Consider the following 20,499-nt stretch of genomic DNA (forward strand, 5'->3'; position numbering starts at 1 on the left):
AAAGAAACATCCCATGGGGATATTAAAAAATATATAATATTTGTTTTCTTTAACTTGTGAAAATGCATCTAAACACTTTCCTAATGGCCCATTTGGAGCATTCTTGGCTCTTTCTACATCAGAGAACATCATTGGAAAATGCCTGCTGCCTGGAATAGAACAGTAGCATAATAGGATCTGGTGAAACTGTAATACAATTCTGATGATGTCACTCTCCCTATTTAAGAGAGAGTGCTCAATAAACAGTGAGGATAAGAGCAGAAGAGGATTGTGAGAGAAGAAATAGCAACAACCAGATTTCCCTGATATTGTGACAATCCTATAACTAAGATAATAAAAAATGCACAAATGCGCACCAGGGATTAGTGGAAGGTAATTTATTAAAAATACACAAAAACTGAGGGGATCCAACCCCACCTCAGAACAGCTGTGCAGCTGGACGGCTAAGTACTACTAAGGAGAACACCTAATGGAGACTAAACCCTAAGCTGCACAGTATACAAATACAATAACATTTATATAAAAAACATGAAGGAAAAAAACAAACATGAAAACAACCTATCAACAGATTTGTATAGAAACCGCCATAAGGTTGGGCAATGGCAAGGGGAAACGGACACTCACACTGAGACAGTCAGCAGACTCGCGGTGTCTGCACAGGATCCGGATCTCGGCACCGCGGAGATGGATAAAACCGCTGCTGTCTCCTGCAGGCTCCGTCTCAGCTTACCAGCATACACGCGCAGGATGACCTGTCGTGACCTCTACGCGTTTCGTACCAAGTACTTCGTCAGGTACTTGGTACGAATCCGCGGTGCCGAGATCCGGATCCTGTGCAGACACCGCGAGTCTGCTGACTGTCTCAGTGTGAGTGTCCGTTTCCCCTTGCCAGTGCCCAACCTTATGGCGGTTTCTATACAAATCTGTTGATAGGTTGTTTTCATGTTTGTTTTTTTCCTTCATGTTTTTTATATAAATGTTATTGTATTTGTATACTGTGCAGCTTAGGGTTTAGTCTCCATTAGGTGTTCTCCTTAGTAGTACTTAGCCGTCCAGCTGCACAGCTGTTCTGAGGTGGGGTTGGATCCCCTCAGTTTTTGTGTATTTTTAATAAATTACCTTCCACTAATCCCTGGTGCGCATTTGTGCATTTTTTATTATCTTGTATTTCAGGGTGCCTTCCCCCCTTTCTAAGGGGGGTTCACCTAGATTTGAGAGTTTCTGGGGAGACGCTTTATGTACATGCTGCAAAGGGATCATCCACACCATCACACAGCACGAGCGCTGAATATCCTGTTTTTTCTATCCTATAACTAAACTTGTTTTTTAAGGTGGAAGATTTTTTTTTAATTGGGGTAGAACTTGTAGTTGTTCACTCTTTCCTGATTTATAGCATGATATATGTGGGATTGCACATATAACTTAAGATAGAGGGGCATGTAGCTAGCCAGTTGGACAATGCATGCTTCTTTAAAAAATAAATAAAAAAAAAGAAGCAATTTGCACTTCTTTTAAAATCAAACTTTACTAATTGGGTTTCCTTCTTTTAGAAATCTGGTGCTATTTGTTGCCTCAGAATGATACTAGTTTTCACCATAGAAACATTGATATATGACTGGCGCTTTGCAGCATCCAGTGCCGCAGAGCTTTCTGGCTATGGAATTATATGATCGCTAGTACAGATGCAGCGGCCGTTATTCGAACATTTCACACGTTGTATACCTCGGAATACCAATGTCATGGCGCGGGATTTCTTCCAACCTTACCGCGTTGACTCGTTTTTATCGAGTGCAGAAAATGGCATTTTAGTGTTCTGGTTTTTAAACACCTGCAAATTGACACAGTAGCACAGTACTGCACACATTACAATTCATTCATTTCTGCCATGGATACGCGAAGAATTGCACCCAAAGAAATCATAATCCATGAAATTCAAACACATCAACCGCGGTAAACACAGGTGTGCCTGGTGTGATTGGCGAAGTGAATACCGCATGGAATACAACAGAGCACACGAAAACGGCTCAGTGAAATGTTTGAATAACGGCCACTGCATCTGTAAATCTCCCCCTGACATGCAGAATGGAGAGCTGTGGTCGGAATCTCCCTTAGGAATGAGCAAAATGTCCATGACGTTGAGGCATTGTCATAAGACCACCAGGGTATAGCTATTTCAAGTACATTTTTGAATGTCTGAAACTGTTCATTTGTTTTCAGTTACCACCGGTATTTTTATTAATATATTTTTATTAATAAAAGCTGCATGATGTAACATGCATGCGTAAACATGTAAGAAACTTGAACAACTAAATGAGAGGTCATTCACTAAAGCTGGAGGGTGACAAGCTCAGGAGAAATGTGAGGAAGTTCTACTTCATGGACTGGGTGGTGAATTTGGGGTTTGCCTCCCAACAGAGGTAGTAGAGGCTAATACAATAATGTAATCCAAAAATCCATGAAATTGACTGAATGATTTCCTAGGTAATGTGAGTGCCCATTTGCATGTCATTACCCAGAATCAAAAGCCGGAGTATGGCACACAGCCAAGAGAGTGGGTCAAAAACAAGAATACAAAATTACTTTATAATGTCCATATTAAAAATTGAGGTGTAGCAACCCTCCTACACGTTTCGTGAGCGATTGCACTTTATCAAGGAGTTCATAGAGAGAAAGCAAACAATCCTTATAAAAACTTTCAAAATAGCCATTTAATGGTATTACCCAGAATCCTTGGCTGCAGTGGAAGCATTGTATGCTGAGTGACTATGCGGAAAGGCAAGATTGTGGGCCTGTCTCAAACATGTGAACGTGCTCTTAAATTTTTCTTAAAAAAAATAAAAAAATCTTTACTAAATGTAACCCTGTTTCTCCCACCCAATCTCACATAGGGTCTCCTAGGGGAAATACTACTCCGGTTACATGGCTCTGTATGGTGCATACCTGCTGGTAACAGGGAGCCCTGGGTCTCCCGCTTGGTGGTAAAGGGGAATAACAGGACAGGCTTCTGGGGTCTTGCCCAAATTCTACTCACAGGTACAGCGCCTCCATTTTGTGCAGCCCCCAGCTGTATGGGGTGAAGTCTCTGCAAAAGAATACGTCCCCCTCCTCCTACTTCAGTCTCAGGCAGGAGGTATATTATAAAAGGTCAGGATGCTTTATTTTATCTTCCTTCTCCAGCAGCCACAAATCACAGCAGTTGAAGGTCTTCCCCTTCAGGATGTCCCTGAACTCACTCCCAGCCAAGAGCACCAAGAGTGGTTCTTGCTCTTCCCCTATCCACTTGTGGGATAGGAGGTATGGTTAACCCACACTCCCCAGAGGGAGGGCCTCAAGCCTGCCAGAGCCCTGACAGCTTGTTACGGGTATAATTGCCCCTCTCACGGTAGGGACAGACTGACTAAATCAGGAAGTGCCATGCATTAAGTGCAGCTCCAGTAAGCACCGCCTCTGTGTCTCTAATTGGACACAGAGCCTGATGACACTACCTTCACTGACACACTGCACAACATGTGTGGGGAAAACCCATGATTGCTCCTGGCAACCTGCCCTTACCAGGTATCCCTGCCAGGAGGAGGGCAGACCTATAGCCCCAAAACAACCCAGGGCTACATCAATATAAATGGGCAGGCTATGTCGACCAAATGCTTCTTATCTGCCGTCAAAATCTTTATTTCTATGAAAAGTCTGATGCGCTGTAGACTGCATTATTTATTGATCTGGAAAAAAAAAAGACCTACAAGACATAATGAAAGTGAAAAGGGACTGGTATTTGCAGTGATTGTTTTTTTCTTAAGAATATGAATGAACTATTTAGGAATAAATAAAATAACTTAATGGTAATGAAGAGTAACATTATGTGTGCTGGTTATAGCAAAAATGAGTATAAAACATGCACAGCATTACAGCACATAGTACTGTACATGTATGTGTGGATAGATGAGGGCCGCTGAACCTATTCTATTCCTATTTTATAAAGTGGACCCATTGTGAAAATTTATCTGTTCAGTGCAAAGTAACTTTACTTGTATTCTCAAAGGGAAACGTGTATCAGATGTGTATTAGGTCTTAAATAAATAATCCAACTGTACTCTTTCTTTTCTACATAACACCTGAATTAAAATCTAGATTTGAGGCACATAAAAATTAAGACATTTGCCTCAGGTCACAAGGAGCTGCTGTTAGGGCTCAAATCATCTTACCCCCATTCTAAAGCAGTAATGTTACCATTAGGTCACTTCTATTCAAACAGTGTCGTGCACCTGAAATAAGATTATCTATCAACGTTTCGAGCAGGAAATCTGAGCAATGTTGATATTTAAAAAAAAAAAAAAAAAAGGAAACATAGGTGGGGGAAGCACTGGATTAACAAAACGAAATAATAAAATCATATTCTGCATGGGTAATTCAGTCAAGGGACTGACAATCATTGATTCAAACTCCTGGGGGTAGGGTTGATCAAAATTAGATCTATGCAGGTTTCTGCTCTGAAAGCCCCCTATTCAATTTGCTCTGATGAAGTCTTCCCCTTGCTTCAAAAGATTTAATCTCAATTCATTTGAAATGATCTGGAAAACTTCATATGCAAGGGGAATATGGCTTCAAAGCATATTGAATAAAGCCATTGGCTTGAACAGATAAATGGTAGACAATTAGAAGCAGGAAGGGGATATATATATATTTAAGTAACAATCCCCGAAGAACAGGGCATTACTGGCCAGTAATGCCCTGTTCTGAGGGGATTATTACTATTATAGGCTAAATGTAGGCTTATTTCATAAAAAAATAGACACTTTTGTAAAGATATACAACTCGGAACTACGCTGATGCACCTGTGTAGGAAAAAGAAGTAAAGTAGTAAATGAGAGGGGAGAGAGGTGGAGGGGGAAGACGTTAGGGGGGGGAAAGAGAGGTGAGGGGGGAGGAAGAGAGGTGAGGGGGAGGAGAGGTGAGGGGAGGACAGGCAATTGTGGGGGAGAAGAGATAGGTGAGTGGGGATTGAGGGAGGTGGTGGAGGATGGGAGAGGTGAGGGGGGGATCGAGGTGAGAGGGGAAGCGAGGTGAGAGGGGAAGCGAGGGGGGAAGCAAGGTGAGGGGGGAGCGAGCGCGATAGGTGAGGGGGGAGGTGAGGGGGGCAGAGGTTATGGGGGGGAAAGGTGAGGGGGAGGGAGAGGGTAGGGGCAGAGGTGAGGGGGTGAGGTGATGGTTTGGGGGAGGTGTTGAGGGGGAAAGGGATGAGAAGTGGGGGGAGAAGAGGGGAGGGGGAGAAGTGGGTGAAGGGGAGAATGGGAAGAGAAGTGGGGGGGACAGTGATTTTAACTACAAACTAAAAAAAAACAGATAAAAATGACCTTAGCAAAAGCTATGCAAGTGGTGGAAGAAATATTACTTTGTTGCAAGTAACAAAGTTACTATTTGGGACCCGCCAGCTTCTGACAGCAATAGCAGGGGAGGGAGGAGGAGAGGGAGAGGGGGAGAGTGAGAAAGCCTGCATGTGCTGTGTGTGAGAGAGCCTGCATGTAATGTGTGAGAGAGCCTGCATGTGCTGTGTGAGAGAACTTGTGTGAGAGAGCCTGCATGTGCTGTGTGAGAGAACTTGTGTGAGAGTGCCTGCATGTGCTGTGTGAGAGAGCCTGTGTGAGAGTGCCTGCATGTGCTGTGTGAGAGAGCTTGTGTTGCGTACTATGAGAGGAGAGGAACAGAGATGCCGCGCTCCCCCTGCATCTCTGAAAGGTGAATAGGTAGGGTGCCAAAAATTCCGGGCATTACTGAATGAATAATGCCCGGAATTCTAAACAATCAGAGGGTAGGGATTTCAGTAATGCCCGGAATTTTACTGCTTTAGCCTATAATTTATATTATATGTATGCATTTCGGATGATGTAACACTATTGATTCTATTCGTGGACATCCATGTCCCAGCTTCCAAAATAATACTAACAAATCATGTGATACTTATACACATACTGTATCAAGGATGATTTTGATGGTTCATTTTTAATCTGCAAGAACTTTATAACCAAGGCATGCCGTTCAGCATGATACAAAAATTATTCATGCATCACCTTTATCTATAAGTAATGGATGCCCTTTTTGAACTTTCACAATTTAACCTCTCCCCGACTAATAATGAACAACTAATGATAAGAGCGCATGAATGCTATATTTCATTAATGAACTGGATTAGCAAGTGCAGCACACTAAAATTTGACATACGTTGAAGTTGTCTCATTACTGCCATGTGTAACTTAACACATCTCTATAGCAACTCATAACAGATCATAACCAGTGGTTCAAAGAAAAAGTATCAAATAGGCAAGTGGATGTGTGCGACTTTTGTCCCCTTTCCATTGTCTGACATTTTCCCAGGAATGTTTATGCAGATCCTAAGTGGAATAGTACATTTCCAAAACGGCGTCTTTGACTCATCCGCATGCAGTGTACATTAATAGTACTTGTAATGTCCTCATGTGCATAGAGAGTTTGCAGAAGGAAATGAGTTGGACCGGTATATGCTTATGCTATGTATGACTTTTGTTTATTTTGTTTCCATTTGAGATTCCTACAAGCATTACAGACACTTGTAATGTAATACAATACATTGTTCACTGCCTGTGTAGAAAATGTGGATTCTTAATAATGGAAGCAAATAGCCAATAACTCTCATATACCCTCATACCCTTAATTCCCTTAATACCCTTAATACCAAAAAAATGAGACAAGAAAATATAGGACTCTTTTAGTGGGAGATGGGCAGGCAAATTATTGGAGATAAGGAAAAAGCTGAGGTATTAAACAAATCCTTTGCCTTTGTGTTTTCAGGGAAGAATCAAGTTCAATTGTAGTTCCGCAGGAGGAAGCCACAACCTCAATATTAATGAACAATTGGTTAACTGAAGAAGAAGTTCATAGGCAGATTGAAAAATTAAAGTAAATAAGGCAACTGGCCCCGATGGCATACATCCAAGAGTTCTCAAGGAGTTAAGATCAGTAATAGCCAAACCATTACATTTAATATTCAAGGACTCCATTTCCACAGGCTCAGTACCACAAGATTGGCATAAAGCAGATGTGGTACCTATATTTAAAAAGGGAGCTAGATCACAACCAGGGAATAAGAGACCTGTAAGCCTGACTTCAATAGTGGGGAAACTACTTGAAGGTTTAATACGGGATATTATATACAGGAATACCTAATGGAAAACAAAATTATTAGTAATAGCCAGCATGGTTTTATGAGGGTTAGATCATTCCAAGCTAACCTTGTTAGTTTCTTTGAGGAGGTAAGTAGGAATTTAGACCAGGGTACTGCAGTTGATGTGGTCTACTTAGATTTTGCAAAGGCTTTTGATACAGTTCCACAAAAGAGGTTGGTGTTCAAAATAAACCAAATTGTACTCAGTACAGGTAAACCCCGTTATAACGCGACCCGTTATAACGCGATTCGGTTATAACGCGGTTTTCCCGTGGCTCCCGTTTAAAAAAAATAAATAAATTTTAATTGAATTTTTTTACACACTGCACACACTGCACACACTGCACACACTGCACACACTGCACACACTGCACACACTGCAAACACTGCAAACACTCTCACTGCACACACTGCACACACACTGCTCACTGCTCACACTGCACACAATCTCACTGCTCACACTGCTCACACTGCTCACACTGCACACACTCTCACTGCCCACACTGCACACACTGCACGCACACTGCACACAACACACACTCTCACTGCACACTCTGCTCACTGCTCACACTGCACACAACACACACTCACTGCTCACACTGCTCACACTGCACACTGCACACAGCACACAGCACACACTCTCACTGCTCACACTGCTCACACTGCACACAGCACACACTCTCACTGCACACACTGCACACACTGCACACACTGCACACTGCACACAACACACACTCTCACTGCTCACACTGCTCACACTGCACACTGCACACTGCACACAGCACACACTCTCACTGATCACACTGCTCACACTGCACACAGCACACACTCTCACTGCACACACTGCACACACACTGCTCACTGCTCACACTGCACACACTACACACTGCACACAACACACACTCTCACTGCACACACTGCTCACTGCTCACACTGCACACTACACACAACACACACTCTCACTGCACACACTGCTCACTGCACACACTGCACACACTGCACACACTGCACACACTCTCACTGCACACTGCACACAGCACACTGCACACACTCTCACTACACACAGCTCACAGCACACAGCTCTCACAGCACTCAGATGTCAGCAGCCCACCCCCCCCTCACATGTCAGCAACCCACCCCCCCCTCACATGTCAGCAGCCCACCCCCCTCACATGTCAGCAGCCCACCCCCCCCTCGCCAGCATGAATATAATAGGATTATCTCACTTGTCATGTACAGCCCTGCCTGAGGCATCCCTTTAAACCCTTCTCCTGCCCAAGGGTACCTGCAGCTTACTGCCTGGCCTATTGCTGGTTAACCCTTTCGTTGCTGGATTTAACATCTTTTGTCCTTCAGCCACCATTTTAACACCACACACACACACACACACACACACACACACCTTTTAGATCAGCTCAGCACATCCTTTCTCCCCAGTATTAAGCCCCGCCCCCTGCATGCTCTGACCTCTCCGGCAGCCTGCTACCGCGCACCGCAAAACCAGCAATAACTTTAGTACAGCAATTCAACTAGAATATATGTTTAGTGAGAATATTATGCATGTTGTCACTTTGCCTAGGTTCTCCTCCCTCCCACAGCAAGTTGTGGCTAAGTAGCTACAACAGTGTGAGTAATACAGCAAAGGACAATGGTTCCATCGGAGGTACTGGCATCACACATTGGGAGCTTCTGATCTGTTACCAGTAACAGAAGTTAGCATGAAGAAGAAGCTTTGTTGCAAGAACACTGCTTAATAAGCTAGTGAATCTAGTTCTAATGTCATAGTCAGCTATCCCAGTGCCCTTTTGAAAAAGCACTTTCTCTTCCTGTGCCTCAGGCACCAAATTTACATCTATGTACAATGCACAATACTTTATTATTAGTATATAAGAAAATCAACATATGTAAATATAAAATACACACACACACACACACACACACCTTTTAGATCAGCTCAGCACATCCTCTCTCCCCGGTACTAAGCCCCGCCCCCTGCATGCTCTGACCTCCCCGGCAGCCTGCTACCGCGCACCGCAAAACCTGGGGGCTGGGAGGGAGAGGGAGGGGGCTGGGAGGGAGAGGTATGGAGCTGGGAGGGAGAGGGAGGGGGCTGGGAGGGAGAGGGATGGGGCTGGGAGGGAGAGGGAGGGAGGAGGGATGAATCGCCGCCATTTTTGAAAACTTTTTTAAAATTTATTTATTTAATTAACTGGCGCCCGGCCAGAGTCATCGCGGGCCGCACAGAGAGGCCAGACCGGCCGCATGTGGCCCGCATGTTGTGCAGACCTCTTCCTTCCCTCCTCACTCCCTCCCTCCCGATCAGGAGCGCGGCGGCCATTTTTTTTATAAAATTAGCGCGACCCCGTTACTAACGCGTTGGTCTCGGGGTGGACCCCAAGGACTGCGCTATAAAGGGGTTTACCTGTAATAATATATGCACCTGGATTGAAAACTGGTTGAAGGATAGACAGCAGATGGTTGTCATAAATGGAACTTTTCAGGTTGGGATAAAGTCGTGAGTGGAGTACCTCAAGGATCAGTACTGGAGCCCCTGCTTTTTAACTTGTTTATTAATGACCTTGAGGTTGGCATCGAGAGAAAAGTCTCCATCTTTGCTGATGATACTAAATTGTGTAATGTAGTAGAATCCACTCTCCAGAAGGACTTGGAGAGACTGGAAACTTGGGCAGGTAAATGGCAAAAGAGGTTTAATACAGATAAATGTAAAGTTATGCATTTGGGAAGAAAGAATAAACAGGATCTACAAATTAAATGGGGATTAATTGAGGGAATCCTCGATGGAGAAGGATTTAGGAGTGCTTGTAGACAGCAGGCTTAGCAATAGTGCCCAAAGTCATGCAGTAGCTGCAAAGGCAAACAAGATCTTATCTTGCATTAAACGGGCAATGGATGGAAGGGAAGTAAACATAATTATGCCCCTTTACAAAGTTTTAGTAAGACCACACCTTGAATATGGAGTACAATTTTGGGTACCTCTCCTTAGAAAAGACATTATGGAACGAGAGAGTGCAGAAAAGAGCCACCAAATTAATAAAGGGGATGGACAATATAACTTGTGAGGAGAGGCTACCTAAATTAGATTTATTTATATTAGAAAAGAGTAATCTAAGAGGGTATATGATAACTATATACAAATATATTCGGGGACAGTACAGGTAGCTTTCAAAAGAACTATTCATCCCACGGGCAGTACAAAGGACTCAGGGGGATCCCTTAAGGTTGGAGGAAAGGAGATTTTACCAGCAACAAAGGAAAGGGTTCTTTACATTAAGGGCAGTTAAAATGTGGAATTCATTACCCATGGAGACTGTGCTGGCAGATACAATAGATTTGTTCAAAAAATGTTGGATATCTTTTTAGAAGGGAATAGTATACAGGGATATACCAAATAAGTAAACATGGGAAGGATGTTGATCCAGGGAATAATCCTGTTGCCAATTCTTGGAGTCAGAAAGGAATTTATTTTTCCCCTTATGAGATTTCATTGGATGATATGACACTGGTTTTTTTTTGTTTACCTTCCTCTGGATCAACAATGAAGTATATATATAGGATAAAGTATCTGTTGTCTAAATTTTGCATAGGTTGAACTTGATGGACGTATGTCTTTTTTCAACCTCATCTACTATGTAACTATGTAACTCATCTTCTGTAGATGATACAGTATATAAAGACCCTGATACCAGAGTAAAGAGTTCAATATACCTTCTCTAACACAGCTTTATACGATACGTGGAGAGCTACCTGTGCACAAAAAGGAACACACCTGAAATACCTGCGATATATGCTAATTTGAACATGCACAGTATATTGAAATAAATAAATACAGCATATTTCCCAGATATCACAGGTGTGTTCCTACTCGTAAAAAATAGACCATTCTCTCTGGCTTTGGATGGGAGTAACGCCACATTTAGGTAGGACCTAACTAATGTCTCGTTAAATCCCTGCGTTACCTATAACAGAACTCTATGGATAGACTTTATTAGAGGGAATACCTCATTAGCACAGCTGTTCGAATTAACGCAATGCCCTTTACAGCCGAAAACAGCACGTCATGCTGCAGTAGTGAGCTTTTAGTGATACCATTTAATGAGGCGTTAACTTAAGTTAACAACTTGTTAAGTCAATAATAGACCTCTGTGGATCAGTGTAACTCGTTGCTCACCACAAACGAAGCACGACCACGGTGCTGAGGCAGGGAATTGAGTAACGCTGACCCACAGCCACGCGGGCGCACCTAAAGTGTAGAGTAGTCGTTCAGGCCATTTCAGGATTACGGATAGTAGAATAGTAATGGTACTTGCCAGGTTCAGGAGTGGAGAGTTGCAGATCGTCGGTGTGCGTAGCAAGGTTCAGGAGTGGAGAGTTGCAGATCGTCGGTGTGCGTAGCCAGGTTCAGGATTGGAGATAGTCGGATCATAGGAGTACTTAGCCAAGGCCAGGACTGGAGCCAGGAGAGTAGTCAGACAAGCCAGATCAAGAGTAGAGAGAAGCGGAGTCCAAGGTACTAGCAGGGTCAGGCAACGAGAGGTTATACAGCAAGCAAGGCAAGGCAAGGTTCAGGAACTAGATGTGGCAAGGAACGGCGTCACAACGACTATGCTCAGCGATGACTGAGTGCAGATTGAAGGTATAAATAGGAGGAGCCTCCAATAGCCAGCCAGAGTGGAACCAGGAAGTGAAAGAGTATTGGCTGCTGGTGCACACAGGTGTGTCCTAGGAAACAGCCTAATCAGGGTTGACTGTAGTAGTGCTTGCGCGCCATCCCACGCGCGTCACAGAGGCAAGGGGGTGGAGTCTGAGTAGCGCGTCACTCCCACGCCGATTCCTGGGAGCAGAGGAGGCGGGACCTGTCGCACGCCGACCCGCACGCATCACAGAGGTCGAGGGGCGCGGCCTGACTCGCACGTGATCTGGGAGGCTGGAGGAGCATCCACGATGTGTGACAGGTTGAGGGGTGGGATCAGGGTCCGTTTCAGCATGAACAGATAGCGCAGGATCCACGCGCGTGCGCGTCACAAGACCAGGAGATTGCACAACTTGAGTGTCTGCTGCAGAAGGACCCGAGAGGTGAGAAGACGGTCTTTGCACGCCAGGATGGCGAATCCTCACAATCAGGGAATGAATGCATAAAACCCTAAAATTATTTTTAAAAAAAATAAAACCTGATAAAACCAAATATCAAATACATGACAATACATACGTAGGGATGAGAGCACTAGACATACACAGGACACCTTAGAAGAACAGGAATCTGCTGTTAAGGGCTTAAATCTAACATGTAGTCGATGATAGATACACTAACATGAACTTTGCTTTGCTATAAAAATGTTTACAATACATCTCAATAAATGATTGTAACCATGGCTGTGTGTGGCTACTCTTCTGCCCTGTCCTGTCCAGTCCTGGTAACAGCAGGCAGTGTTGGGATTAATCATGGGTTTTCCCCACTCAAGGCAGTACTCTTGAGTGACAGGGGAGGAGTTGGGATCAGGTCTGTGTTCTACCCAATCCTGGGTTTAGACCTGGTACCCTTCCCCTACTGTACTCAAGGGGGTTGCATCTCCAAATTGTTAGTTGATCGCTACCCTTGTGAGAGACAAGGTATCACACCCAGGCTGCTGTGCACTGGTAGGCCCAGGTTAACTTCCCTTTGAGGGAGTGAGTGATGACCTATAACCCCGGTCCTGCTAGAGGATCAGGGAAGAGCTAGGACTGCTGAGGGGGCCTTTGACCTGTAGTGCAGGTTCAGGGACCATCTGAAGTTTTAGACCAGAGCTTTGACTGCATTGGGCAGAGCTGCCAAGTGACTGTGCTGGGAGCAGAGAAGAATAAAACCATTCCTGTTTTTATACCTCCTGCCTGGTGTGTAATCTTTCCGGGGGAGAGGAGTCTGTTCTACTGTGGGAGATTACCTTCATAAATGTGAAGCCTACAACAGATGGAGGCGCTGAGTTCCATGGAGTAAATGTTGGGTATGTACCCCAGAAGCCTTTTCTGCAGTTCCCCCAACCATCGGCGGACACCCCAGCCTCTTGTGAGCCTACAGGTAGCATGCACCATACACCTGGTAACAGGCGGAATCTCCCATAAGGTGGGGGAAACACCGTTACATGATGATGAACTTTTCTGATTGCCACATCATGACTTAGAGGTAATATTTGCACTGGGATCTACATTTTTTTCTGCATACTCTATATATAGTGTGATGTGCTCAAGCAGAATGTGTTTGAGGGGAGGAACATAGGACCCAGCACCTTCCAGGGTGTGTTCCCTTCCCTCTCACATGACCACTAATTAATCAGGTACCATGTAAAAGGCAGCACAGACAGTTTCCTGTGCTGATCTGAAGGCACACATACACAGACAGCCCTGTGAGAGACTGCAAGGGGAGCTGCTGCCTGTCCACAGGTACAGGGTGCAAGGTGGGGAAAGAGCTTAGCTCTCCCACATTTAGTTAGCACTCCCCGAAGTGGAGTTAGGTTTTCTTTATATTTTGTTCCGGATTTGTACCCTGTAAATAAACCCCCTGTGCACCAAACTCTACGTTTCCTGCCTTTGATCTGGGACATAATATCCTACGCTGTGACAGAGACATCAGAATTGGTGGAGTGTAATGCGGGCAGTCCACAAGGCAGTGAAAGTGAAAAATGGAAGAATTTCTCACCACTCTTCAGCACAAACAAACAGAAAATGCAGGTATCCTAATGCAGGGTTTGCAGCAATTGGCTAAGATTTCTCTTTTTAAGGCAATAGCAGTGTATGGCCGATTGCACGCTTTGGAGTACAGTATATTGAATTGGCCTCTTGGAGGGATATGTATTACGATGGTGCAGTTTGCTCCAAAACATAAAGGAACATTTTTCCTACCTGTATGCTTCAATTTTTCGCCAGCGCCATATTTATGAAACTACACAAAGAGGATAGACAGCACTCACTCAATCAGTATAAATATAAATGTGCAGGGTGCTATCGGAACTAGGAGGACCCAAATTTCCCCACAACCAATAGTCAAAAAAATAACTAAAGTTCCAGCACTCACTGACTCAGAGAAAGTCCAAAAACTAGGTATATGCCAAACAAGTAAGTAATTTAATATATGCACAAGATAATTCAACTTGGAGTGAGGCGGCGCAAATGACAGAACAAAAATCCTACAATCACGGTGGTGGGGGTGAAAATACACATGGACAGGGAGTGGGATAGACACTAGGTAAGGAGAGTGGGGACAACACAAATGGGGGGAGGGTGGGAGGGTAATCAGGGGGGCAATGTTTTGGGGGAAGACCCCTTCCTCAGCCCCGCTCCCTCAGGTCTATAAAGACCACAAGGTACTTCCCTTAACCCTGACACCCCAGCCACTAGAGCAGCACACAATAATCACAAAAAATTCAACTAGCAAGCTCAAACGAGCAAAGTCCTGAGTACACCAGAGTATATATGTAATAAGCAAAATGAGTCAAACCATCCGGTTCACTGACAACAATTCTGTCTTTCTCCCTCTCCTTTCCCTGGCGGGCTGCTCCACCAGGGAAAGGAGAGGGAGAAAGACAGACTTGTTGTCAGTGAACCGGATGGTTTGACTCATTTTTCTTATTACTGTACATATATACTCTGGTGTACTCAGGACTTTGCTCGTTTGAGCTTGCTAGTTGCATTTTTTGTGATTATTGAGTGCTGCTCTGGTGGCTGGGGTGTCAGGGTTAAGGGAAGTACCGTATGGTCTTTATAGACCTGAGGGAACGGGCCTGAGGAAGGGGTCTCCCCCCACAACGTTGCCCCCCTGATCACCCTCCCCCATTTGTGTTGTCCCCATTCTCCTTACCTAGTGTCTATCCCACTCCCTGTCCCTGTGTATTTTCACCCCCACCACCGTTATTGTAGGATTTTGTTCTGTCATTTGCGCCGCCTCACTCCAAGTTGTATTATCTTGTGCATACATTAAATTACTTACTTGTTTGGCATATACCTAGTTTTTGGACTTTCTCTGAGTCAGTGAGTGCTGGAACTTTAGTTATTTTTTGCATATTTAGGAAACATGTTAATCTACCATCTAACATTTTGTGCAAATCTGTTAGGTTAACGCCACTTCAGACCTGGAGGATTTATTTCATGCCAAGAGATAAAGGAAACTACACTAGTTATAGGTTCAAATGTTGATACATCTTATTATGTGCGCTAACAGTGTACTCAGCGTTTTACAAAGACAATATAGTACATGAAATTATAATACAAAAAGCGCAGCAAAGTCAGACAATAGGAAAGGAAATCCCTGCCCCGGAGAGTTTACAATCTAAGTGGTATGTTGGGAGATTTACAGAGACTGCAGGAAAACGTGCAGTAGATGGCAGTGCTTGGCCATAATGGTTTGTAGGAGTGACTGTGGGTGTGGGACAGTAGCACAAGTCCAAGATGCTTCTTTTGAGAGTTGAGTTTTAAGGTTGGTTGGTAGTAAATTAAATGTGTTAACACCATTAGCAGGGAAATAGTTGGCAGGGAAGCGAAGACAAGAGCAGGTGTGTATATGGCTGGGTCATGGATAGGAGAGATATCCCCAGCAGCAAGAAGGAGGAGTAGAGCGAGAGAGAGGTGAGAAGAGGATTTGTGGGGGTGCTTTTTATTGGGGGTGTAGAAGTTGTTGGGAAGGAGGTGTGTAAATAGAAGTGCGGTGTCTGGGCACAGGCATAGGTGGAGGGAAGGTTAATACGACACTGACTCGGAATCTGAATTCAATGTTGAATCCATAAATTTGAATTTAGGGCTCCCGAACATGCCCATCCTTACCCAAAATGCTCTCTGGCTTCAGCTAAACTAGAACAAAGCACCTGGATACATTGATGCAAAGTGAACATTAGATATTTACACATGTTTTGGCGCAATTCTCCAGATTGCAACACTTGCTGTGGAGGTGATGTCATTAGAGACCCATGTAATCCTTTTCTGATAAGATTAGTTATAATTTAATCACTGCCAGCGAAGAAAAGGGTTTAAAATGTGGAATAAGGTGCCTGTAGATTAGTGAACCCCAGTGGAAGGGAAGTTGTAAACAATGTTTTTGTACCAGGAGAGTGCTATAAACACAAACAACTCAAAATATGTTTCTTAATAACTGACTGAGTTCTTTGATGAATTGGCCACAATGATCGTGATTAAAAAAAATGTTTCTTTGCATCAAATTCTCCATGCTGCAAAACTAGGGCAAAATAGCAAGAGAATTATCAATTGAAAAAATGTATTGCTTTCAAAAGTTTATTTTTCTTTGATAAAATTGGTGCTACTTTTCAATAGAGTACTTGTCTTCTGGATCTCGAGGGACGTAAATCATTGCATTATGTTACACTCGTCATACTCACAACAAGGCACTATTAAAGAAAATGCAAAGACAACTAATGCTATATTACTTCCTACTGTGTGTTTCATTAGACGTGTTGATTGTTACTGTACATATTTTCCTGTATCTGAACCTAGTGGAATCATATTTTTATTCTCTTTCACTATAAAAATCCATTCTTATTTGGATGCTTTCTAAAAATAATAATAATTAAAACAGGAAAAATAATACTGCTATTATTAAGTGACTGCCAAGTTCATCGTTGCTAATAACATTAGAGTGAAAGGTGCAACTTCACCTATCATAGGAAACTGAATTAAAGATGGTCCACCTGAGACAGCTAAACTTCTAAGTGTAAGCATGTGTCGCGTCTCCGCCAGGACAATCGCAGCTGGGACAAATACATTGTAGAATGCTTTCCCCATGTATTCTCAGTAACAGGAAGCCACCTGGTAGTGTATATTGGGTAATCGCACACTCCGTCATATTAGGGATGTTAAGCGGGAACAGTTGTAACTAGCTCCTGCTCCTTGGCCTCAACACTTGCAACTGAGGGCGCTGTAGCTGACGTCCGGCTACGCCCCTAGTGGTGACACCATAATCACTTCCGTAGCACAGTGCCTCCTCCCCCTGGTGGATCTAGGAGTACAGGCACAATGCAGATGGGCGCAGCTTCGGCTTTTGCGCCAAACCCAGCCCTTTCTGTGGGCGAGGCTTCGTTTTCGTGCCGAACTATGCACATTTTTGTAAAAGAAAGCTTGCAACTCTGCAAACCTCATGTGGTTCTCCTATTTTTGGCGGGAACCGCTCTTTCATGCTCCGTAGCTCTCTTTGAGACACTACCATACATGGATTATAAGATAAAGTTCAGATAACGCACACGGCGGCTCCCTGTGCTGGGCACCGCTATAGTATTTATGCAGTTTCCCAAATGGAGATCCTGGCTTCTTGAGCCTAAGGCACCAAAAACACAGATTGTAAGCTCTACAGGGCAGGGACTGTGTGTGCAAAATGTCTCTGTAAAGCGCTACATAAAACTAGCACCGCAATATAAGAACAAACTATTATTATTATTGAAGGACATTAAAAAAGCCCCCCTGGATCGTACATCAGGGCGAAGCTTAATAAAATTGAACAGTAGAGGCTGCAGTTCCACTGGCGGGGAAAGTGGTCCCTTGCTGGGCAAAAGCCCCCTTGGACACTACACCTGTGCAGATCATAGAATAGGTGGAGGGGTCCATGTCATAGCTCCATTAGCAAGGGGGTCCCATAGAGCCTGAAGGTCCCATAGAGCACCCTTTGGACACTACACCTATGGACGCTCTGATCATAGCATAATAGGAGATAATCTCCTTCTCTCGCTGCAAAAGCCTGATAGCTGATCTCAGCAGCACCTTCAAATGTAACCCAAGTTCCCCCACCCTAAGGGAGATCTCCTGTGGTTACCTGGTGTTTGTGCTACCTGTATGGCTCACAAGAGGCTCTGAGCATTGGCTGGTGGTAGTGGGGATAATCAGGACAGAATTTCAGTGCTGGCTTGTTCTTCTCTCTGCTGGTACAGCGCCTCCATTCCCACAGGGCATATCATGGATAGTTGCAGTCCCCTGTGGAAAACACTCTCCCTCCCTCCCTGAAGAACTGCAGCCTCAGTCAGGAATACAAAACAGTAACTGGAGTCTTTATTCCTTCACATCAGTATACAGCAACACAATCCATTACAGCATACATCTTCCTCAGCAAGAGAGACTCACTCCCACTGGACCCTACATAACCCAGCAGAAGATCACCTTGTAGCTTGCTGCTTTCTTTGTCCCTGGACTCAACCCCCAAGGCTTGAGGCCCCAGAGGTCTATCCCTGACTCCCATACCCCCTGGTGGAATGTGGAATAGTTTATCCCACTCTCCTGAAGGAGGGGGAAGGAAGGTGAACCAGAGCCCTGACTCCACACGTCCAACTCTGCACAGAAAATAACTAAATTTAGGCTGCAGCTCCTTTTGTACCCATGGGAGGATCCTAGGTCTGAGCCCAGGGTAGGGCAATATCCAGGCCTTAGGCTCACCCCCTCCCCCCCCTGACACTCAAGAGAGTTGTTTACTGCAGCAGCAAGGAGTATGGATTTAACCCTAACACTGCCTGCGCGGGTACCAGAGATTATGTGTTAGGCATGGCAGATTAGTAGCCATGGGGATACCTGGCTACACATGTACAGTAACATATGAATTCCTCTGCAAGAACATGACGGCCCTTTGATGCTGTAGAAACTCTTATTAGATACTTCTACTAAATGTCCAAAATTGTACTGTGACTCCTGCTGAAATATTTATACCACAAGGTCACTAAGGGGGTTATTTATTAAACTGCGCTAGTGCTGATAAGGGCTCTCTTGTAGGGAAACTCTGATTTAAGTCACTCACTGACAGTGGTTTACTACTTGCCAAATACATGAGGTGTTAGCGCATTATGAACATTCGTCCAACAATTACACAGGGTACTATTCTTAAAAGTTTTCCTAATTCTAAACCGATGCAATTCTGGTTCAAAACCATTACCATATTTATCAAAAATAAATATACAATTGCTTTTAATTGAATCAACTTTTTTCTCTGAAAGCTTTCAACACTTCTTGCTTTTTACCTTGCCTTAAATTCTGTTTGTTTTCCTGCTCATCAGCAGGCATTGTATACGTTGGCACTGACGCTACAGTACATTACCTAATTGCATATGCAAGAAAGTTACATTTAATGGCAGTATCATAAATTATATTAGCAACATGAGGCTGACGTAAGGCCGATCTTGCCTATGCTTATAATGGTCAATAGATACATACAGTAGGCAACATAAGAGTAGCCAACCTATTATGACTGGTAAAAATACATAATGTTAACAAAGTTGAACTTATGAATATATTAAACCTTTGGAAAACCATGTGGCCAACTAGTCATGTTCAGTACATGACTAGTTAGTCAATTTGGCTACTAAAGGATTGACATATAAACATATAGATGCTATGCTTTTTGTAGTTTATTTTTAGGGTGTTTATGTTGTATTTTAACCTCTTTGGTGCAGGAAGGAATTCTTTTGATCCATTGGTAACCTCGTATATCAAAGGGATTAAATAATGGGTTAGCATTGGAGCTTGCAACTTGCGGTTTGAGAGCGTGGTCAATTTTTCTGTGTGCGCTGTCGGGTAACCTAAAAGATGTGTGTCCACACTCTGGTCCCCCGGCACAATGGTAACTGCACCTCCGGTTCCACTCTCCACAACACTTCTCTCTTCCGTGGTATACAGCAGGATTTAAAAGCAGATTTCAGGCTGAGTCAAGAGCGTTAACACCCTTACGCGTTTCGTCGCTAGGGTAATGGCGACTTCATCAGAGGATAGAGAGTTCTGGAGTCCTCATGACTCATATAGTCCATGTTAATTGATTAATTACTAATCTTCACTCCACCCAGTTCAATGAATGATAATGAATTAAAATATGCATAAATTGGCTTTAGAAATATACACATAACACACACAAAACCACATAAAAAACTACTTTGGTGCATAATTCATTTTAGACAGGGGAAAATGCAGACTCAATAACCTAAAGCATGACAAGTGCGACATGCAATATAAGATACATATTATGCAATACCATGTATTTAAAAACACATTGAACATTTGTCATGCTGTAAAAACATCAATGATAGACATAAAGGGTTTAATAAAATGCAATCAAACCAAACATGAAATGGACATATACTGTAGTCTACAATAATAGCAGTCCCATGTTTCAAGACACAAACAGATGAATAAACTAAAAAAATGTGCTACAATATCAAACATGTTCAAAATGAACCATTCATTTAAAATCTTATTTAATTTATATAACTCAATTGTGATAAATATTTATATAATAAATGTATTAAATGAAATATGTGTTGTGTGGTTATACTATTGAAAATCAT

This window comes from Ascaphus truei, chromosome 2 (genome assembly GCF_040206685.1).
Source record: "Ascaphus truei isolate aAscTru1 chromosome 2, aAscTru1.hap1, whole genome shotgun sequence".
In the NCBI taxonomy this organism is placed as follows: Eukaryota; Metazoa; Chordata; class Amphibia; order Anura; family Ascaphidae; genus Ascaphus; species Ascaphus truei.